Source organism: Notamacropus eugenii, chromosome 5 (genome assembly GCF_028372415.1).
Source record: "Notamacropus eugenii isolate mMacEug1 chromosome 5, mMacEug1.pri_v2, whole genome shotgun sequence".
Classification (NCBI taxonomy): domain Eukaryota; kingdom Metazoa; phylum Chordata; class Mammalia; order Diprotodontia; family Macropodidae; genus Notamacropus; species Notamacropus eugenii.
Genome location: NC_092876.1, coordinates 326,125,901 through 326,150,450, shown reverse-complemented (window position 1 = coordinate 326,150,450; position 24,550 = coordinate 326,125,901). Strand labels below are relative to the sequence as shown.

At 37.3% G+C, this 24,550-nt stretch overlaps 1 protein-coding gene across 1 annotated transcript in view; it reads left to right on the top strand.

Annotated features, from left to right (window-relative positions):
• Positions 1-24,550, top strand: part of CLSTN2 (calsyntenin 2) — a 962,254-nt gene that overhangs the window by 483,152 nt on the left and 454,552 nt on the right. The gene's annotated exons all lie outside the window — the stretch shown is intronic.

Here is a 24,550-nt window from a genome sequence, read left to right as displayed (position 1 = left end):
TCACCTAGAACATCTGCTGGCAAAAGACTTGCAAATGCAATTGTACTTTGAGCGAGCTGAAGGCCTTGGATAATTCAGCTATACTCTGCAGCTAAGAACAGCTTTTTACGGCTGCCTAACATTTTAACACTAAACTGTAACCTTCCCACTGAGAAATTTATGAGCTATCCTGGGGCCTAGGGATTTATGAGAGGACTCTGCTTGGCGTTTTCCAGCAGCCTGAGGAGAGGGGTAGTTCATCCTGGAGATGGAGCATGACAAAGCTCTTGCTGTCTAACGGTGCATGCACAGAGAGATGGTCATTGTTCACTGGGAATGTTTCCACAAGGAACATTGCACAGCCACTGTTTCTTTCCCCTGGCTGAATTGATTTGAAGGATTGTAAATGTCCATAACCTGTGTTGCCTTTCCTCTCTATAATTACGGTGTCCATAGATAAAGGATCTAGTTTCCACATCATATATCTGTTGACCATTTTTATTTTTAACGATCTCCCTTCTTCTCTCTTATCACTTTCTCCAAGAATTTTTGTCTGATTACTACCTCCACCACTAAATGCAGCTTTACCTTGTATTCCTTGGGTACTTGGGAACTATATGGACTTCCCTGTCACTTGCTTTATTTTCCATCTTTTTCTCATATGTATGGCTTGTTTCTCTAACTAGACTGTAACTAGATGGTCTTCTATAGACATATGTCCAATCAGCATCATTTTACAAGAGTGTCATTGATATATTACAAAACAAGCCCTTCGTAATGCTGCAGAAACTCACAATAACATCGACTGGGCTGTTGCTTCATGTGTAAGTCATATGAATGGTGATGATACGAACTGGTTTTTGAGAATCAGTAACATTAACTCCCTTGAGTGGCAGTTATTTTGCTACATTGTTTCTCTATAGATTCAGCCCTTCTAAATACATTTTAACTGTCTTCTATAGCATTGTTTCAACTAGTTACATGATTTTGTAAGTGGGAGATGGGATACATCTGTAATTGGTTGCAAATTGTCCTTAGTACAGGGCTGAAGCTCAATAAATATTAATTGAAAGAAACAGAGAAGGAAAGAATCAAACAAGAACTATATGATATCTATGTAAAATTTAAACATACACAAATTACAAAGGGAAATCAACTTTTGCTAAAAAACTCTAGTCACCTGAGTCCAAAGAACAATCTTAGTCATAGTTGGAATATTTTCAGCATAATTTAATGGAAAGGACCCTGGATGAGAAATCAGAGATTGGGTTCTAGATCTGAGTTCTTGGCTCCATTACTAAGTAGCTATGTGACCTTGGACAGGTCACTACTTGTCACTACAATTCAGGGCAGCATCTTCTATCCTGTGAGATGAAAGAATTGGACAAGATCAGAGGTGTCAGATATGTACCCTGAAATACTATGGAGTGTGAGCTGAGCCAGATTAAAATGTAATACAAAATAAATGAAAGTACAATGCAACAGCAATAATATTAATAGGAGGCTTTCTAAGTTAATATGTGATCTGCAAGGATCATTGTGTATGAGTTAGTGGTCTCCATTTCTATTTAAGTTTGATAAGACTAGACTAGAGTCTGCTCTAAAATTCTCTAATTCTGTAAATGCTCTTTAGAAAGGAAATACTACAGACCCCAGGTTTTGTCAGAGGAAAACACTATGTTTTCCTATGACTTGGGGATTTTTTGTCATTATGCATGGTTTTTTCCCCAACTTCAGTCCAGTTAACGGAAGATGAAATAGTGAGATGTAGCTTTGAACTAGTGCTACTGCTACTGGCTGCCATATCAAATAGGCCTCTTTTTTTCTTTAATGTCATCTTCTGATTACTCAATATATAAAAATCTGTGTTCTGTTTTAAAGCTAGCTATCTACAAAATGAGAATCTGCAGCTATGAATAAAATTTGTAAAAATATGTTTACATTGATATTTCCAACTTAAAATTTATTTTGCTTTATGGCACTAGAGATGCACTTATAGTAAGTCTGTTTCCCCACAAATCATACTAAAGGAGATTTAGATACATATCAGATAGATGCCCGGTATAATTTTTAATTATGATTAAAATGACTTTTTATTATTTTCCCCAGAAGAGACATGAATTTTGTATTTGCATGAAATGTTAATTGAATGTACTTTCCACCCCTTAAATCTGATGTACCCTTTCATAAATAAATATGGTTCTCAAGGGACAGTCAGTATTAGAGGGATGTTTACTGCTGTTGGCCTATCTGTAACCCAGAGGTCTCCACTACTGACATAGGGTTTTGTGAAAAAGCGGAAGCAAGGTACCTTACACATAGTAACTTGGGCCTGAGATCACAGAAACAAAGATTTCTCATCTTTCCTTTATCAGGATCCAATCCCCTACTTATCTGCCCAAATCTGCTTCTTTCCCCTCCAAAAAAAAGTAGTAAAATTTATAGAATGAGAAATAAGGAGAAATTAACTGATTGAACTAAAAAGTTCCTATTTTGATTATCTCCTCTTTTAATCAAGAAAGGTTCTGCTGGTTTAGATATATCTTCATTTAAATTTTTCCTACACTGAATTTAAGACTTTTAAAGCCCCTTGTTATTGACTTTGGAAAATCAATCTGGCTGTCAATTGTTTGAGGACTTCCATAGTGCAGAGCATTAACTTGCCCACAAAAGATTAAGCTCTTAACTCTGTGACTGCTTTGGGAAGTCAATCAGTGAGATCTGTAGTGATATATATAGACAGATAGAGAGATGTGTGTGTATATATATATATACATATATATATATATATATGTAGACATATAGACATATATATTCATATATATCTAGCTCTATCTACATCTATAGATATAGATACGGATAAGCAGATGATGTTTGGGAGTCCAGTAGAGAAGTGGGAGAAAAACAAAAGCTTTGGAGTAGCATCTCACCTGCTGTGAGTGTGACTAGCACAGGAAACCATGTTTTATTTGAGTAACTTTTACCATGACCCAAAAATGTTATTAATGCCATTGTCTTTTCCCCAAAAAATCACCCATTCCTGTTCCTAATGTCCTGTTTTTATTCAAGACACTACTGCCCTTCTAGTCACACAAGTTTGCAAGCTGAAAGTTATCCTTGACTTTTTCCCTGTCCTTTCTTTCTCATGTCCAATTGATTGCATGTTATATATATCCATATCTATATATAGATATAGATGGATAGATATATGAAATATCCATTCCTTTTGGTTCATGTCTATGACCAATATTCTAGTTCAAGCTTCTCTTACCTTTCACAATAGCTCTCACAATTACCCTCCCTGGCTCCAAGTCTTTCCACTCTTCAGACTATCCAAGTGAATATTCCTAAAGCACACTTCTGACATGTCATTCCCCTATTGGAGAGACTCTGGTGCCTTCTTTTTGCCTCTGGGATAAAATAAAAATCCTGTTTGACTTTTAAAATCCTTCATAATCTGACTCCATTCCCTTTCCAGGCTTATGGCATGTTACTCTCCTTTATATGGACTATATTCCAACCAGACTGGCAGTGTTTGCTCTTCCCTTTACACAACATTGCATCTCCCTTCTCCATGCCTGGAATTCATTCCTCCTCATTTCCACCTCATAGAATCCTTAGTTTCCTTCACAATTCATTTCAAGTGACATACCCAATAGGAAGCCTTTCATGGTGCCCCTTTCCAGTTGCTGGTGACATCCTGTTCCTGGAAATTGTTTAATTTGTCTGTGTATATGAAGTCTCACTCAATGGAACATAAGCACTGTGGGTGCAAATTGGTTTTCATCCTTTATATACTCTGCAACCAGCACCCTGCATGACACACAGTTGGTGCTTAATAAATGCTGGTTGAATTGAAGTAAAAATAGCAGCTTTCTTTAAATGCAAAACAATAGTAAACACACTTGTATTTCTAACTTACAATTTAATTAGGAGACTTGTTTCTTAAGGACTGTTTTCCTTCCTAAGAGTTATTTTTGCTTGATGACAATATGAAAATAACTTTATTAAATAAACCTGCCTGGGTGGTAAAGGGAAGCAACTGAAAGAGTGGTAGGTAGGGAAAACTAGCAATGCTGAAAAATTGATATCCAATAATTAGCTACCTGAATCACCTACAGGTGGTTATTTGAAAACTGATGCTTTAAATCTGTTTATTTGGAACTAGTCTTTGTTCACTAGTTTGCACCAGTTATTTTCTAGGTTGGCAAGAGCAAAAATCCTTGTATTCTGCAAAATCCAATGCCCTTTTCTCAATCCTTATCCCTCTTGACCTCTCAGCAGATTTTGACACTATCAGCCTCCTCCCTCCTCCTGAACACTTCCTTTGAAGGTTCTGATTGTGTTCTCTCATGATCAGAGATGGAACTAACTATTTTTTTTCCACCTGGAGTAAGGTGGAAGTAGGGAGTAGGGAGGGTGAGTGACAACACAAGGAGTCATGGCAGAAAGGTAGCTGAGAACTTATTTGACTGAATGAACCAAGAGAAGAGGAAGTGAACCATTGCTCTCCCCTCCATCCTCTCCCAGAAGGCTTATACTCTGCTTTCATTTTCCCTCTCTCACAGCTTTCCCTTAATCTCCCATAGGTGGACTGAGAAGCATAGTGAGGATACTCTCTGGATCAATTCAGTAAGGAAGCCTGCCCCACCCACTTCAACCCCCACCCCTAGTTATAACTGGACTTTGAGGTTTCCTACCTGTCTATTATTTCATCAATTGCACATTCACCTCTGTATGACAAATCTTCTGTTTCTTCTTAATTGACTATGACACTCTCCAGACAAAGGATTTCAGACCTCAGCTTTGTTCAATCCACCTATGTCTATGTTGCCTCCCTTTAAGCAGAGCATCTCACCTCATTCTTTCCCAAACAACAACAAACACACTTGTATGCATAACTTAAAATATAATTTTGAGGTGTGTTTTTAAACACTATTTTCATTACTAATGGTTATTGCTATTTGACTGATGTCATTTTGAAAATGAATGAAATGAACAAAACCAAGAGACCACTGTATACAGTAACAGCACTATTGTTTTAAGAATGACTTTGAGTGAATAAGTCATTTTTACTCTAATGCCCAAATTAACTATAAAGGACATATGAAGAAAGATGACATCTGCATCTAGAGAAAGGAATGATAAATAAAAGAATGTATAGAATATTTTACATATATACATATTCATGCCTAATGGTAGCCATCTCTAGATTGGTGGGAGGGGAGAACGAAAGAAATTTACATGATAGCTTTACTATATATTAAAAGAAATAGGAAGCTGTACATAATAAATTTGCAGTTTCATGTGCAATCATCATTTTTTATTATATTATGTTATAGAAATGCTTGTTTTACTCCATAAATTTTTTTAAATGACAGTTTTTAAAAATTCAAAAACTCGAAAGAAAATGACTTTGATGTGTAAGCACTGGGTGGTAAGGGAAATAGAGACTATCAGTTATAAGTACATTCCCAATTCGGTGCATTCAGAATCACTTGTTATCATCCTCCCCCACTTCTCTCTTTTTTGGCTACTTAGTAATCTCTTCTGTTTGCCCCTTGATCCCATCCTATGCCATCTTTTCTGGGAACCTTCGCTGTCAATCTCCCTCTCTCTCTAATATTCAACCTGTCATGCCCTGGCTCTTTCCCTGCTCCTACAAACATGCCCCAAACTTCCTCTCCTTAGAACAAAACAAGACCATTTAATTTGAACCCTACTCGGTCATTGTCCTATATTTTCCCTTTTCATAGCTATCCTTCTAGAACAATCTACATTAGAAGCCTTCTAGAAACCATCTACATTAATTGCTTTTACTTTCTCTCTTTTCTCACTTCTCAACAACTTGTAATCTGACTTCTGACAGTAGCAACTCTTCTTGAACTTCATTGAATGAGGAAACTAAGGCTCATGAACTTTAAGTGACTTACGTATGGCCACAAAGCTGTTCAATGTGAGAGATAGTATTTGAATCTATGTCCACTGGACTCCTGTCCACTGAAATTTCTCTCCCCAAGATTGCCAGTCGTCTCTTTATTGCTCAGTTCCACTGCCTAAGGTATTGTATTTTTTTAGGCCTGCAGCTAATGGAATGAAACTCTGACAGTGGAATTCTAGGGGGGAGCAAGTATAGCCAGTAGGGGAAATGTTTTTAAGTAAAGGATCCTGATGGGAACCCCTGAAATTATGCCATGTAAGTTGTCTTCTTTGTAAGGCTGGTCTTCCTCATTCCAGTCATAGACTAGATTCATATAGATCCTTATATATAACATTTGATGATAATGACAGATTATAAAGTATACTTAACTCTGGGATGTCCTATACCCTCACATTATACGCTGTAGGAACCTAGTCTTCTCCAAGAAGAAAAGTAAGAGAGACACTTAGATTTCAATTACACGGAGGGCTAATTATAAAGTATGATCCCTACCAGCAGGAACTGGATTATAGCATCATTGATCTAATAGTAGAAAAGACCTTAGAGGTCATCTAGTACAACTATCCTTATTTTATAGGTATGGAAACCAAACCCCAGAGATTCATGAATTTATTTGCTAATAAGTGGATTAGAAGCTAGGTCCCTGACTCCAAATCCAATGCTTTGCCACTGTGCCAAGTTGCTTTCCTTGACATTTAACAGTAAAGGATGTTTAATCTAAAGGAACAGAGTTTTCATAGTAGAATATCAGACTTAATCCATCAGATAGAGAATGTAGTTGTGGGAGTATCAGGGCTTTCCTAGCTGAAATCTCATTGTATAGGTAGTAACCTATGTAGCTTCAGCATAAGGCTAGACCTTAGAATGAAGGATAGAAAGAAATGAAATGCACAGTCTCTTTGTATAAGCCCTCAGCATTGAACAATTTATGGAAATACAGAATACACATGCATAAACAAACATGAAACTAATAGAAAACACTCCCCAGTCAACTATTTAATGTGTTGCAGCTTGACATGAACTGTGTACATAAAGACTAAGACAAAGCCATATACAAAGGTAGTATGTTTTACTTTAGGCAAAAGCAAGCTATGGGAAGTTCGATTTCCTCCAAGGATCCTTTAAAGGCTAATTATACTTTACTATGAGAGGATTCTTTGCATTAGTAAAGGGATGGCAGTGTGATTCTTTTCATCATGATTTCCCTAGTTATTCCAGTTGATATAAAGAACTATGAAGTGAGAGTCAAGACACCTGGACTCTAGTCTCAGTTTCACCATTAATTCCTTGCATGACATTAAGCAAATCCCTTTACCTCTCTGGGATTCTGTTTCCCTGTCTGGAAATTATGGGAGTTGGACTGCATACTTTTTAAAGATCTGTTCTGGGTCTTAACATTCTATGCATCTATGCTTCTGATATTCAGGAATGTAGATATTGTGTAGGAGAATGATACTGTGAAGAGAAAGATCACCAGGGAGTAGGATGGATGAGGTGGAGTGGGGATATGGGAGGGAAGGGTGGTATTTGATCCCTATACCCACTTGCTCCTCCCCTGCTTCTAGAGCCTTCACATTCTCTGGTCTCTGTGTCATGGAACACTCAGCCCCTTTCTTGTTTGGCAGAGACACCAGGAACCTGCATTTGCATTCTATACCGACTCTCATTACTCCATCTCATTACTCTAATGAATAGCTGTGACTAGGGAAAATGCCCAGCTACCAAAGTTGTTCTGATTGTACAAACTGTTCCAGCTATAAATCTAAATCCAAATGGAGACAGATTTACTCAGGCAGATGTTATGGTTAAACAATTGGTTTGTAGCTCATTTGTGAACATGTCAGTGCAGAAAATGTGAGTTTTCTGATAAGGCAATACTTTGTTCTAAGAATTAGAATATGTAAGGCTAAGGAACTCAGGGTCAAGGCCTATAATTGAGCTGTCGGTCTGGGCATTGACTGATTACGTAATAACATCCTTGAGGGTGAATTGTGATCCTCAGCTTCCCCATATGTCAATAGAACTATCAATGGCTAATGTGTCTCTGTTCCCTTTCCTCTATAGCAAGGATCCTAACCTTTCTTGTGTAATAGACCTATTTTACAGTCTGATGAAGCCCCCCTTCTTGTTTTTATGTAAAAAAAGAAACCTCTAAATCTATATTTAGATCTGAAAAGTACATTAGAGATCATCTAATTCAAGTCCTTATATCTTTTCAACCTCCTCATTTTTAAAGATGACGAAACTGATGTCCAGAAGAGTTCAGTGAAGTGATTAAAACCATACAAGTCCTCTGTCTGAGACTGGGAATTCAAATTCAGGTTCTCTGACTCCAAATCAGAGTTCTTCCACTAGATCATGAAGTTATTGCTATGAGTCATAAGGCAACGTCAAGATGGCTTAGAAGAACAGCAGTCTGATGAAATGATTTCAGAGAAAACCATAAAGGGAAAAAGTGAAGCTGAAAACAATGATTCAGGAGCCCTCCTTCTTTAAGTATAAATGCAAACATTTCTCAGCTTAGTCATGACCAAAAAAGAAAAGCAAGGACAGTGTCAGTTTATCAGTGCAGAAAGACTCCTAGGTACTAAGAGTTAATTGGTGTCACCTTGGGGATTAAAAGCCATGTTTTCTGGGAAGGCTCTTCCAGGAAGTGGAAAGGGAGGAGAAAAAAAAAGATTACTGATGAAAATATTGAGTTGAGGAAGAAATATGTTGCCAATGATGATTTTTTTAAATCTTTGTCTTTGGATCCCTGGCAACTAGCACATTAATTTGCACATGGTCAATATTTAATAAATGATTATTGAATGAATGAATAAAGAAGAGATCTTTTTTTCTTCTATTTTCTCTTCACTGGAGTTTCTTCATTCTATTCCTGCCCTCATGGAAAGAATATTAAACTGGGGATCAAGAAGTCTGGGTTCTTTTCTTGCCTTCGACAGGAAATCCAAAAAATCAACCAATAAACATTTATTATAAGGGAAGGAGGAAAGTGCAATGAAAAAAAAAGCTATGCACTTGGTGGAAAATAGGTTTAACTCTTAACTAGGTGGAAGGAAACTTGGAGATCTTCTAATCCAGATCCAGTCAGTCCCCTCATTTCATAAATGAGGAAATCAAGGTCATGAGAGGAGAAATAACTTGTCCAGAGTCACAAAGAGAGTGTAAGAATCAGGGAATTGAGTCCTTGTTAGGACTCAAATCTCCACAGCCTGTTGGATATAAAGAGGATTTGAAACATGAATTTGTGGTTATCCACAAATTTAAAACATTGTTACTTTATCGACCAACTGTCAACACTCAAGAAAATCAGCCATTTGACTTTTGAGGACAGACTGAGAGCTTTCAAACCCTCTAAAAGCTAAATTTTTCGCTCTGCTCCAAGGCTCTCAAATTTCTTTGTTCCCAAAGGGAAATAGATGTCAGAATTAGTACATTTCCTGGTTTCCGCAGCAAAGCCAGGTCAAGGACATTGCTTGGTTCAAGAAACACTTTGGTGTCTGCTACTGATAATCAACCATGAACTGTGACCCAGCAACAGAAAATCTAAAAATGATCGGACTATCTGTCAGTACACATTGGGCTCATAAGTAGCACTCTAGAGCTATGCAGTTCTCTGAGACTGGTTCCATAATATGTGATGGAAAGCTGGAGAACAGTGCTAGCAGATCTATAAACACGTATGTTGGAGAGTTTTCCTAATAACTGTGAGGAATGCTTCTTGAAATTGTTTATGTATTTTCACTACCCTCATTTAGAAAGCTCAACTGATCAAGAAAAATATGATTTTTTTAATTCATCAGCATGATACAAGAGAAGGAGCAGTTACCTTGGAGTCAGACAAATGAGGTTTAAATCTGGCTTTTGATGCTCACCCTCATGTATAATATGAAGAAGTAGAATTAAATAATCTCTGAGTTCCCTTCTTGCTCTCTGTATATATAATCCTGAAATTACAGTTGAAAATCCAATTAACTGAGATATAACTTTTCTTCTTTTGTGGGAGGATACTGAGATTACTTTTTCATACAATTTCCATAGTGGAGGGAGAAGAAAAATCTATTTCACTTACTTTTAGGATTTCAATTTGCATAGTTATTTGAACCCCAAATCCATTTCTCTGGAGTGATGTTAGAACTGCTATCCTTCCAATTGCATAAACCATAATTAGGAATTTCTTAGTCTTTTCTTACTTCAGAGAGAGACAACTCTTTGAGTTTCCTTCAGAAGAGTGAGCTCGTGATTTAGTGGGCGAAGGGCCAGGGCTAATTAGGCCAAATGGGCACAGAAACCCAATCAAGGGGAAAAAAATCCCTCTTTAATTATTTTCTTCTTCAAACCTTGAAAGTAAAACAGAGGAAAAAAATGTGCTTTAATAATACAGTCTTCTGTAATATAAACTTGGTTTTCAACCTTAAATCTGAGCAAATTTTTGAGAGGTAAAATTGGTTTTTGACATAACGTTTATCAAAGTCTGAAAACAGACCAAGAGATTCTAAAGACCTTTGTTGTAGCCTCTGTCCCAAAGAGTGTTTTCCCCCACCCTCACCCCTAGTTATTGGTAATAGAATTGTGTCACAGTCTGAGCATGGCAGAAATCTATGGTTGACATCTGCTCAGAATTTGTATCAGTGCTGGGGGTTGTAACTACTGCGTGACAAAAGAGTGCAGGATTAGGCTTCCAGTGGCATCTGTTCTGTGAGGATGTGGTTATACAGTGTATTATACAATTAAAATTCTTTGACATCATTTAGTTGTTCTCACAGCACCCCCTATGAGGTAAGTAGGTTAAGATTAACTATTCTTATTTAGTCGATGAGATTCAGAGAAGTTGACAGATTTCTAGTCTTTTCTTTTCAATTCAGTAAATATTTTATAGTTCTTTTTTTAAACAAATTAATATTTATTTTAAACAAATTTTCTTTTTAAATTTTGAGTACTAAATTATCTTCCTTTCTCTTACCCCTCTCACACCCACTGAAAATGCAAACAGATCAATTACACATGTGAAACCATATAAAGCATTTCCATATTAGCCATATTGTAAAAAAAAGCAAAAAAAGTTAGAAATTATACTTCAACTTCACTCAGAGGTCATCAGCTCTCTTTTTAGAGGTGGTTAGCATTTTTTCATCATGAGTCCTTTGGAATTGTGTTGGATCATTGTGTTGATCAGAGTAGCCAGGTTTTTCACAGTTGATCACCATTACAATATTGCTGTTAGCCTGTTTTTCCTTTATTCTCTCTCTTTTTATCCCATCTTTCCTCAAAAGCCTGTTTTGCTTCTGACCACTGCCTCCCTTAAACCACCTTCCCTTTTATCACCTCCCCCATATCTCTTATTCCCTTTCCCTCTTATTTTCCTTTCAAGTAAGATAGATTTTTATATTTGTGTACCCGAGTGTGTGTGTGTGTGTGTGTGTGTGTGTGTGTGTGTGTGTGTGTGTGTATTCTTCCCTCTTTGAATCAATTTCAGTGAGAGTGAGGTTCAAGGACTGCCCTCGACCCACCCTCCCATTTCTCTCTCTACTGTAAAAGCTCTTCTTCCTGTACCTCTTTAATAAGAACACTTTCCCCATTCTACCTCTCCTTTGCCCTTTCTCCCAGTTCCTCTTTCTTTCTCACTCCTATTTTTTGGGGGGAGAGATGATCCTTACAGAGGTGACTCACAGCCATGCTTCTGTCTAGGGAAACTCCTTCTAATTGCCCCAATAATGATAAAATTCTGAAGTGTTACATAGAGCATCTTCCCCTACAGGAATGTAAATAATTTAACTTTATGAAGTCTCTTGTGATTATTTTTTATATATACTTTGCTTGAGTCTTATATTTGAATGTCAAAATTTCTATTCAGCTCTTCTCTTTCTTATCAGGAATGCTTGGAAGTCCCCCACTTGACTGAATGTTCATTTTTCCCCCTCTCCCTCCCCAAAAGATTGTACTCAGTTTTTCTGGGTAAGTTATTCTTGGTTGTAATCCTAGCTCCTTTGCCTTTTAGAATGTCATATTCCAAGACCTGTGCTCCTTTAACATGGAAATTGCTAAATCTTGTATGATCCTGATTGTACCTTCATGATATTTGAATTGCTTCTTTTGGACTGCTTGAAAAAATTTTCTCCTTAACCTTGGAGCTCTGGAATTTGGCTATTGTATTCCTGGGTATTTTCATTTTGCGATCTTTTTAAGGAGGTGATCAGTGGATTCTTTCAATTTCTGTTCTACCTTCTGAATATAAGATATGAGAACAGTTTTCCTTGAAAATTTCTTGCAATATCATGTCTAGGCTTTTTCTTTGATCATGCTTTCAAGTTGCCCAATAAATTACCTCTCCTTGAGCTATTTTTCAGATCAGTTATTTTTCCCATGAGATATTTTATATTTTCATCTTTTTTTCATTCTTTTGATTTTATTTTATAGTTTAACATCTCATGGAATCATTTGACTTCCAGTTGCCCAATTCTAATTTTTAAGGAACTGTTTTCTTCAGTGACATTTCTTACCTCCTTTTCTAGTTGGTCCTTTTTTTTTTTTTTTGCTTTTTTAAGGAGTTCTTTTTTTTTTCAGCATTTTGTGCCTCTTTTACAAAGCTATTAATTCTCTTTTCATAATTTTCTTGTATCACACTCATTTCTTTTTCCCAATTTTTCTTCCATTACTCTTATTGCTTTCTTTAACTCTTCCAGAAATTCTTGTTGGATTTGGGTCCAATTAGTATTTTTCTTTCAGGTTTTGTTGTCTTCCTCTGAGGTTATGTCTTGTTCTTCTCTGCCACTGTAGTAGTTTTTTATAGTCAAGTGCTTTAATTGTTGTTTGCTCATTTTTCCTGCCTATTTCTTCATTTTAAACTTCATGTTAAAGTTTGGCTCTGCTCACCTGAGAGTGGGGAGGCACCATCCTAAGCTCCAGGGGTTTTATTTATTTATTTATTTATTTTTTGTGCTTCTGTATTCAGAGCTAGTTCTGGGGGCCTGCAAATTTTTGGTCCTTTTAGGGTGGTGTGATCCAGGGAAAAGTATGGTCACCACTCTCCTAGTCTGCACTCTGGTCTTTATACAGAAAAGGCCCCTGCTTCCCTATAGCCTCTGCTTCCCTATAGCCTTCTAGTACTTCTCCTTGCTTTGGAACTGTGACCAATGTCCTTGCTTTTTTGTGACCAGTTCCCAGCACTCCTCTCCATCCTGAAACTGTGACCCAGAACTGCGTATGGACAATAGTGTTACCAATCAGTGCCAGTTGTATCCAGTGCCAGCAAAAGTTCTCCTGTAATTTCTTTCTGACCAATTATCCAGTCACCTCAATCTGTCTGGATTGAAGGCTCCTGGAGTTGCTACTACTACTGCTTAATTTCCAGTCTTACTCCATGCTGCTCCTTCCACACACTACCTGCTCTAGATAAGCTTGCATGTTAGCTGTTGTATGTTCATGACATTTTGTCTTCCACTTCCATGTCTTTGCGTAGGTGGTCTTCTCTTTCTAGAATGAACCCCTTCCTTATCTCTTCTTGGCTGAATCCCTAGCTTCCTTCAAAATACTAATTAAGTGTCACCTCCTTCGTTATAGTTTTCCTGATTCTCAATTTTGATAGTATTCTCTACCTCTTGAAATTACTTATTACTTTACGTATTATTTGTACTTGCATTTCTGAGTCCCCAGGATCACCCAGTTATTATGTGTCTGAGACTGGATTTGAACTCACTTATTCCCGATTGTAGGTCCAGTGCTATATTCACTGTCTGACCTAGCCACTGCCCACTCTAGCACTACTCATCCTGAACTCAGAAATATAAAAGCTTTTTGACTTTGAGTAAGTCACTTAATTGCTGTCTGCCTCAGTTTTCTCATCTGTAAAATGGGGTTAACCAAAGTCCTAGGGTTGTTCTAAGTAAAAAAAGAGATATTTGTAAAGTGCTTTGCTAACCTTAAAACACTGTCATTTTTATCATCATCATTATTATCATATAGAGCTAGAAATCATTGGCTGTGAGGGCCAACGAAGACAAACAGGAAGAAATATTGCCTGTTTCTTGATTCTAAAGCAAATACTCCTTCATCTCAGCAGCACAGAACAGAATGAGCTTTACAGGTGCTGAATCATAACTGTAACCATAACTTGGAACCATTACTTCCTCACCACCACCATTTCATTTTCAGAGAAGGAAACTGAGTCACAGAGAAGTTAAGTGACTTGTCTGAAACCATGCAGCCAGTAAGAGCCATCTGCCTTGTCATTGTAGTTTTGCATAGACCTCTTATAAACTTTCCCCTAACCTTTCTAAGAAAGAATTGTGACACTATAAATTTGGGCACTGATTGCTCTATGATCATGGTTTGGCCAGCCCTATTTGTTTCTTTAAGACCTAGACTGGGTTTCAAATCCTAAAGTAATGCCAGTGAGGAAGCTGAGAGAGGACAGAACCCCACCACCTCAGCCAACCACCCCACTTGGCCTTTTCAGATCACTTAATTTAATATAGTGATGGGGGGAAGGGGTGAATGGAGCTACTACCCTAGTCTTTGGTTTTAGGAGTCCAGACTCCTTGATGATCTGGGGAAAAAGTGGATTTAATATTTTCTAATCAGTTTTGGCAGCAATTGCCATTTTTCTATGTGATGTTCCAAAATTAAGCTAGTATAATTGCTCTTTGGTAACTTATTTTCAGAATTTCTAAAGTAAATGAAAAAGTGTCATTGGGAAGCCTCCCTACTTTTATGGAACAGGATGACAAGGACAGAAGGAAAAACTGAGAGAGAATGAAGTGCAGAAAAGTCAATCAACTGTATTTACACATAACAAACATCTGGATATTTGGGAAAATTCAGTCGCTAAAGACATATAGCCCTAGCATCTGGAAGTCTGACTAAAGTTTTTATCTTGCCACTTCACCCTCACAAAGTCTCTGTTCCTCTCTATCTGTCTCTATGTCTGTCTGTGTCTGTATGTTTGAGACTTCTAAGTTTGAGGAATTTTGCATATTTGCAATTTTAGATATTTGAAATCTGTTTCAAGCCAAACTTTCTCTCACAAGCTATTTTTTATGTTTCTAGACCTGATAAGGTACAGAACTGCTTACTTAAAATGGTGAGGAGGAGGATGGAGATGGATGGTGTGTGACTATAGGGCTGATTTAAGGCATTTTACACTTTGACAGGCTATTATAATAGAGGACTAGTAATCTGGTGGGTGTAGGTACTGGGAGCACCCCTGCTTTAAAATCTCTCTTTTACTTTCTACCAATTAGAGATGTATTTGGGTTGAGAAATTCCTTTTTAAAAAATGAAGTCATCCCCTACCTGGGTTAATTCTTAGTCTTCATGTGAATAATCTTAAACAAACCAATTACTGCCTGAGATCACCCTGTACCTAGGTAAGAGGAACTTTTGTTGAATAAAGGAAAAGGGAGTTAATATTTTAGAAGGTGTTAGTTATAAAACAGGCCAAGGTAGGGTAGAAGAATTTAAAAAGCAGGAGACCATTGAGTGTCTGGGAGGTGGCGTGTGGTGGGCAATGAACATGAAGAAAGAGGTAGGAAAAGGATTCAACAAATAAGTTGTCAGTTAGGTGGTACAATGAATAAAAAGCCTGATCTAGAGTCAGGGAAACCCAAGTTCAAATCTGCCCTCAGACACTTACTAGCTGTATGACCCTGGACAAGTCACTTAACTTCTTCTGCCTCGATTTCCTCATCTGCAAAATGGGGGTAATTATCTCAGGGTTCTTGTGAGGAACAAATGGGATAATTGTAAAGCACTCATCACAGTGCCTGGTATATAGTAGACATTATGTAAATGCTGTCATCACCACCATCATTATCATGCCAATTGCGATTTTCTAAGTCTATATGTGAGGAAGAAAATGAGATAATATTTATAAAGTACTTTGAAAATCCTGAAGTATTATAAAATGCTAACTAGTGCTTTTATTTTTATTATTATTAGCTCTTCCTGTTTCATAGCTTTACCCAGTGCCCTCACAGCAACTTGATATATACTGGAATATTATTTTTTAAGGCTGTTTATGTCTGACTTGAGAATCAGTGATGTACTCATTTGCAGACTCTAGTTTTCCCTGGTATAGTTGTGCTTCCTCTATCTACACTAGTAGAATTTAACCATTTCAATCTGAGCCCAGTAATTAGCAGTCTGATTCCTTTCTTTCCCCTACCCTTCCCAAATAAGAGGAGGAAGAAGGATGGAAAGTGATTAATAAAGCAGTTGAATGCTACCCTTCTTCTAAGGCACAGAGCCACTGGCTCTGCCCTTCTCTCCTCTGTCCTTTAAAAAATGGCCCCTGGTAATTCCCTTTGCCCATTTCAACTGCCCCAGAAGAGACAGAGGACAGAAAGTCATTTTTAAAAAAAGAAGTTTCTCTCCAAGCTTGAGAACTTACTTTGTGAGGCACAAACAGGAAGCAAATCACTTGAAATCTGGGAGACTGGGGAGATAAAATATTATGAATTCCCTCTGAGCTGACATAGAGTGGGAGGCAGAGATCCCTTGGAGCATCTAGAGAAGTATAGTCTCAAAGTAAACCTGTAGAAATGCTTTGCAAGCTTGGTGGGGTTTTGTAAAATAACAAAATTTATGTCACCCAGAAACATCCTAGTTCCTAAGGAATGAATTTGCTATAACCCTGTTAGTCTGGACTCCAGTGTATTCTCTCCAAAGTCCGCTGTATAAAAGCTGGTACCACTCCCAAAGGAGAGAGCCAATTTATAGGGAATTGTGGACCAGAGCAAAAAGCAAAGTCCATAACAAGAAGGATCCATGGAACCCACCAAGAATAAATACAGTGACAACAAGGTAAGGTTCCTGCCAGAAACGGGAAGTATTTGCATTGAAACAGTACTACATAAAGAGGAAAGAAGGTAGTGAAAGAGCAAGGATTACTAGGAAGGATAAAAAAGAGATTTATGTTAACTGGAAAATAAAAACAAGATGTGGGAAATACACACAGGATAAGCCAATGAAGAAACAATGCAAAGGAGAGAATCAGTGAGGAGTGCTGTCAGGAAAAGAGTAATGTGTGGCAGATCATAGATATGGAAGAGAAAATGCAGAGTTCATTCAACTCATTAGATCCCCTCCTAGGGTAGTAGCTGGTTCTCTACAGCTCTCTGAAGGGAGAGTAGACTCTTCAAGGGGATTTTCCTTGACTCTCTAGAACTCTGATGCAAATCCTTTCTTATTCCTTTATTGTGGAAGCAAAATTATCTTATATTTTAGGAACTTGTAAGCCTAAATGCTTGTAAGGGGAGCCAATGGCCATCTTTGGTGAAGTGACAGATACTAAAGTTGCCAAGTTTTGCCTGTGTGTGAGAAGAGAAAGGCCCTCCAAGTGTATTAGACCCTCCATGTCAAAATGAAACCTTTGATATGAATTATAATAAGAATAACTCATTTATATAATAGTACAGATTTATAAAGTTATTTCTTCAAAACATGTAACAGGTACTACAAATGTTACTATCTATGTTTAACCAATGAGTAAACAAAGGCCTGAACAAGTTTAGTGATGTCCATGGTTGTATAGCTAATAATCTAGTGTTTCAACCTGGATTTCTGAAAAGGATAAGACATGTATAGCTCATCTCCTCCTTGTTCCTTTACACTGAGAGTAGCATAATATTCTAAAATGTCCTCCCACCCCACCCATGGACACCTTTAGAATGTAATCCCTACACCAATAAGAATACTGGGGGCTAGTTAGATCTGGTTTATTTTTCCTTATCCTTCTTGTTCCTATTTCAGAATACAAAGGAACAGATGACAGATCTGAATTTACAATACTGAGTATATTTTTCTTAGCTTCCTTTGCCTCTGCTTACCTCCTTACAGGGTCTAGCTGACCATATTTTAGAATACTTTTGGCTGTTTGTAATTTTAGATTCATCAAATGATATTCAAGGTAAATGGTCTAAATGTGAGACATCAACAGGCTCCTTGTCTAGAGCTTTCTAATTCTTCAGAAGTGTTTGGTTTCTTATTTGATGGTTGAATGCTTTCCATATCAACTGATGGGTCAATTGTGGTGTTGTGTTTTCCAGAGACATGGTGACTTGGTCTATTGACTATGAGTGAGTCAATATGAGAGTGCTGGACTTGGAAGTCAGGAAACCTGAGTTAAAAATCCTGCTTCTGACATTTGTTAGCTGAGTGGTACCTGGTAGTGTTACTAAAATTCTCAGGACAATTACCTGGGAGGGAGTTGCCACACCTTTGGTTTCTAAGATGATGAAATCACGGATCTTTGAAACATTGACCATGTGTTCAGTCTTGTGCCAAGGACTGTGGAAATCATAAAAGAAAGACATACTCTCTGCCTTGGAATAATACCAATGCACATGTACCAGAAAATAAGATAATAAGTCAGTCAACAATTTATTGTCAGTAATTGTTAAGTGCTTATTATGTGCCAGGAGCTATGTTAACCAATGATGATATAAAAAATTACTTCAGCCAAAAAAAAAGTCTTTGCACTCAAAAATCTCCTTTAGGGAGAAAACATGTACATAAATAGGTGAATACAAGATATTTTCAGAGTAGATGGAAAATAATCTAAAAGAGGAAATCACAAGCAACTGGGAAGTTTGGGAAAGGCCTCCTGCCTAAGGTGAGGTTTGAGCTGAGTCTTGAGAGAAGAAGCCAGGAGATTTGAAAGAAGTCAAGAGGACTAAGAGACAGAGAGGAGGAGAAAGCATTTGAGACATGCACACCATTAATACAAAGGCAAGAAAATGGGAGAGAAAGTATGTTTGAGGACAAACAAGTAGACTAGCATAGGTAGATCTTAGAGTGCAAGGAGGGAATTAAAATGTAAGAAAACTTGAAAGATTGGAGGGGACAAGGTTATGAAAAGCCTTCGTTACCAAACAGAGGAGTTTACAAAATAAAAGTCTGTGCTGTTTTATACAATAAGAAACTTAACTGGGTATGTACACCACATGATAAAAATGCTGCAAGTTGTCAGAAGGATGAGGGAGCAACATGTGCTGGAGGTGTTGGGAAAGACTTCGTGGAGGGGATGCGATTTAAGCCAGACCTTGACAGAGAGGAGAATTTGAATGGTAGGAGGAGAAAAGAGATTATTATGAGGGTGGTCTCGACATAGTGGTAACTTTCTTTGAATCTTTGACTTCAGAGTTAGAGTGAACTTGAATAAGACTCTCCTTCAAAGAAGCCCAAACAGTCAAAAATATAGGGAAAAAAAAAAACAGTGACATGACAAAGTTAAAAGAATCTTAATTATTTTTCTCCAGGAAACTAATCATTATATTATTCCTGTCCCTCTCATTTTTTATTTGCAGTTGTTTATAGTAGCTGTGTTTATGAATTCAGTGTCCAAAGTTGGGTAAGTTAATATAGTCAGTCTTCTTCTTTACCTAATTGTTATTTTATCTTAATGATGTCTGTCTTCCCTAAATAGGGACCTAAGCCCATCACAACAGTTTTTCTCTAAGCTGGTGAAGCTTTCTAAAATGTTTGTGCTTCCACCTCTCCTTTCCAAACAGGATCTCTTTTATTGCCCTTTTCATTTCAACTCCCATTTTGATTTTTTCTTCTTTACTGTGAACTTAACAATCAGCAATCTTTTAGTATTCGAACAGTCCCTAAAGAAAACACTTCTATAAACAGAGCATGAGGTTAAGAACACATGTTACAGAACAGAATCATGAAGTCTCAGGATTGGAAGGAACCTAGCTTGCCCAGTGTTCTGAAACTAAAAGTTCATGCTTATATTAGCTTTATAAAATAGAACTCATGTATTTGCAGGATTTCTACCTAAATCTTTGCTTCTCTGTAACAAAGACTTATTAATCAGGTTATATATTTGAGGAACAAAGGGATAGGGCAAAGGAGTGTATGGTATAACTTGGGGGTCTAAAAAGCAATCACATAACATATCCCTGATCTAGTTCAATCCCTTGCCTGAAGGGTCGATGGGAGAAGCACAATTCATCTGCTAATTGATCAGCGATATAAATCTCCACACAGAAGGAAAATTGCCTCAATCACAATAATATGATGTTCATAAGTCAAATATGCATCATTTGTGTTTCTTTAATGGCTGATCTTTGGTTCATCCCCAGGGAGATAGGACTTCAAACATTTGGCCTGAGATAATGGAGTAAGTCATTTCCAATTCATTTAGCTTTTTTCCTTTTCTTTCTTTTTTTTTCTTCTTCTGGCAGTCTTTAGTCAGATCCTGGGAAATGCTGTAAATGCTTCATGATGAGAATGAGCAGACAGTTTGCAATGGGAGTTTTGTCATTTTCTATTTGTGAGTGTGATATGTGTTCTGCTCAGAGTTGAAGCTAGGATGTATTTTCCACTCAGAGTTAAATTCCATTACTCCTTCCCCTATTCATCTTTTCTCGCTTTCTTTAATGTCCTTTGTAAAACCTTCCATCTCAATATCTTTGAACTGTTTTCACCATAGATGCAAGAGCTCTTTGGGTTTCAGAAATGTGCTGAAAACTGTTCTCATATTGCCACTTTCTAGGTGATCACTAAAGGTCAGGAAACTCTCCTCTGACTGAGGTTACTGAGGAAGGGTCTTGTGAATAATGATTTCAACACTTCATGAATCTGTGATTTCCTCGGTGTGAGAGTGTTATAACCTAAAATTCAACTCAGCCCAACAAACTCTTATTAAGGAATGGCTATGTTCTAGGCTCTATACATGGTGCTAAGATACAAGACAAAAACAAATAATTCCTATCCTCATGGAGCTCACACCCAGAATGGGGAAGAGGATGTACATAGATAAAATAAGTATAAGTGAAATTTAAGGGGGAAGAGTGCTATCAGATGGGCATATCAGGAATGACCTTATGTAGGAGTGACCTTGAAATGAACCTTGAATGGATGTAGGGATTCCAAGAGGTGGAGATGAAGAAGAAGAATATTCTTGGCTTGAGGGACACTCAATCCCATAGTGCAAACAGATGTAGGAAACAGAACAACAAACAGCCAGTGTGCTGTGCCATATAGAGCATAAGGGGAGGTAGTAACCAGTTAACCTGGAAAGATAGGTTTGAATCAGATTTTGAAAGCTTTTAAATGCCAAACAAAACAGTTTGCATTTTATCTTAGAAATAGTAGGGAGCCACTAAAGCTTCTCAAGCAGGAGAGTGTCATGGTGGAACCTACTCAATGGTCTTTGGCAGCTCTTATGGTCAAAAATTTAATCATACCACGACCAACTTGGTGATGAATGTTAGTGATTATAGTTAGATTGTCCTTAGATGATAGTCATAGAGTGAATTGCTAAGTATCCTAAGCCTTTCCAGGTTGATATGACCTTCAAGAGAAGCATATATTAGGTATCCCACAGTCTGCAGAACCCAAGTGCATTTGGGCTCTTGCCAATATATGGTAGCAGAAGAAGACTTTGGCAGAAGAATAGTTATCTCCATTTGAAAAAAAACCTGTCTACAATATCCACTTTGAAACTAGTATGTTCATAAGACAATTCAATGAGCATTTTGTTCTAATTATTGTTGGGTGTTGGAGATACAAATTAAAAACCCAAATAGTCTCTGTACTCAAGAAGCTTATATTCTACTGAAAGAAAACACAACACACATAGAAAGCAACACTAGACATTCTGAATGTGTTTTTGGCAATGCTGGCCAACCTTCGGTAGGCTGTAACTGATTCAAACATTAGAGAGGCCATGTGGTTCAGTGGATAGGGTGCTGACCTTGAAGCAAGAAGGACCTAAGTTTTAAGTCCTGTGTCTGACACATACTGTGTGTCAGTTAATGAGTATCTGTTTTATACACACACACATACATACATGTATACATATGTATATGTGTATATATATATATATATATACACATATATATATATTTGAGAGAGAGAGAGTGCGCGCGCGCACTGTGTTAAGCACTAGAGAGATAGAGAAAGGTGAGGGGGAAAAGTAGTCCCTTCTCTCAAGAACTCCCAGTCTAATAGAGACAACATGCAAACAAATATATAGAAACAAGATACACACAGGATAAATTGAAGATAATCTCAGAGAGAAGGCACTGACTGGGAGATGACTGGGAAAACTTCTTGAAGAATGTAGGACTTTATCTCAGTTGAAGGAAGCTAGAATGAGGAGTGAGAGCATTCCAGGTATGGAGAACAACCAGGAAAAGAAGATCAGGAATCAGAAGACGGAGTATTTTGTGGGTGGAAGAATGAGGAGGCCAGAGTTATTGGAACTTAGAGTATGTGGGCAGAAGGGGTCTAGAAGGTAGAAAGAACCCAGGCTTTAGAGATCTTCATGAGCCAAACAGGTTTCATATTTGATCATGGAGGCAATAGGGAGCCATTGAATGAGGTAGGGGCAGGGAGGCATAACTTAGTCAGACCTGTATTTTAGGAAGATCCATTTGACAGCTGACTGTAGGCTGGACTGGAATTATGGGAAATTTGAGGCAGAGAAAACAGCCAAGAGGCTGTAAGACCCTGGGTAGGTCATTTAAACTCTCCATGCTCTAGACAACTATCTAAGAGTCTAAGCTGTAATAACCTGCATTAGCAAAAGAAATTTCCTCACCTGAAAGTCCCCTACCCAATGAAATCACAAGGCCAGTCCCTACTCTATTCAAGTAAAACCATGGTTGTAGTTTCTGTCTACATAGCCTCAATCAAATCATATTCCAGGTGTTCTATTTGGAATTATTTTACATATCCTTGTGTAAAATAATAATGATTTATATTTGTTTAGTGCCTTATGGTTTTCAAAACCCTTTACTCACAAATATCCTGTGAGTCAGAGGCCATGGACCTTTCATTCAATAGATGAGGAAACTGAGGCCAAGGGAGGCCAAGTGTTGTGGCTAAGGTGATACAGGTTAGCATATAAGGAAGATTTTTAAGCCAGGTCCTCTGATTCCATGGTCAATGGCATTTCCTACATATCATACTTTCTTTCTACAAGTATTAATATGTTCATCTCCATGGTAAAAGTGAGTGGCTCAGGGAGGCAAACTCACTTGGCCATAATCATACAACTGATAAGCTTTTGAGTTGAAACAGACCCAGACCTTCTGACTCCAAGTCTAACATTTTCTATTATTCTCATATTCAGGAATCCCTGATGATCTCATGGCAGCTTTTCGTCCTAGTTAGCTAAACATATACCAGATGTGACTAATAATAGAGGCCATGGCACATACTCTTACCAACTTTCCTTTTTTTTGTAACAAAATGTATTGTTAGAATAACTAAGTATTAATAGCAACTACTCATTGATTACTGTGTTTACAGTATATGATACTGTGCATATACATTACAAACACATTAACAATGAGATTGGCAGGAAAAAAAATGAGATTTCTGGGTAGACTCCTATTGATTTGATTCTCCAGCCTCCTTGCTGCAGAGTTTAGGCATTTGATTTAAGTGCCATAGTAAGTGCTATACTTACATAATATGTATTTATATGGTCATCCATATTATATAGTCTTTATATTCTAAAATGATACTCTGGTGGGGTTTTCATTTACATTGTACTGGTCATTCACTACTAAGCAGCAGCCAATCAGGTAGCAAACCCAAGAATCTCAGGGTTGAACAGTTGGTAGGACAATTACTCTTCAACTTGCTTTGAATTTCTTAATTAATTAATTCAATTCAGTTCAATTCAATTCAATTCAATTTACTGAATTAAATTCAGTAAACATTTATAAAACACATACTATGTGCTAAACATTTGATATTTACTGGAGGTGTCAACAAAATTTAGATCAGACCAATGTCCTTGGCTTCCCAAAGGGCAACCTGGCTAAAATGTGGCTAGTATAAAGCATCTAACCAATTAATTCACTACTTTTTTTTTTCAGTTTAAAACAAACAAACTAGGGCCTTGATGGTTAAAGTTTAATTCAGAATAATAAAGGAGAGAGTATGGTTTGAATTAGTGAAATTCAAATTATAGTATGTCTTAAATATATTAATGACAAATAATTCATCATTACCCCATATTGGATAGTAAGTAATGTTCCATAAACAGAAAGTTCTATGATATAAATTGCTCTGCTTCTTGATTTTTGAGCTTGTGGTTTTGACAAAGCTTTTAAATGTATACTAGGCTCCCTTTAATTCCTGAGTAAGACTTTGAAAATTCACAGAGGAAGAAAACGTTTCAAACTTTTTTTTTATTTGATCAAAATAACATCCATCATGTCTGGATGTAGAGCCAATTCTAAACCATTGGGGTCTGAGTTAATGAGCTTTTACTGTACCTCAGATTCCAAATGAGTTCATTTAAGAAGAAAAACATATTATAGGGTATTTGGAGCCCAGAAGCAGCTTGCAGAATAATAGACATTAATTTGGGAACTGTAAACTAAGTGTTGCTATTATCCATTTCATGTCACAGTGCACTTTCCAAAAAACACATTAAATTAAGTTCAGTCACTGCAGCTCTGACTCAGAAATGGCCCAGAGGAGGCTCCAAACTCTTGCTCATTGCTCTCAAGACAATCTCATCAAATCCAGCAGCTTTGCTCCTACCTTTATTCTCATCCTTTATTCTGATTGGTTTCCTTGGGCAGCATCTTCTTTGAGGAAGTGGCTTAACCCTTTTTGTGTTCTTTGTTTCAATTCAGTTTCCTTGAAGAAAAGTAG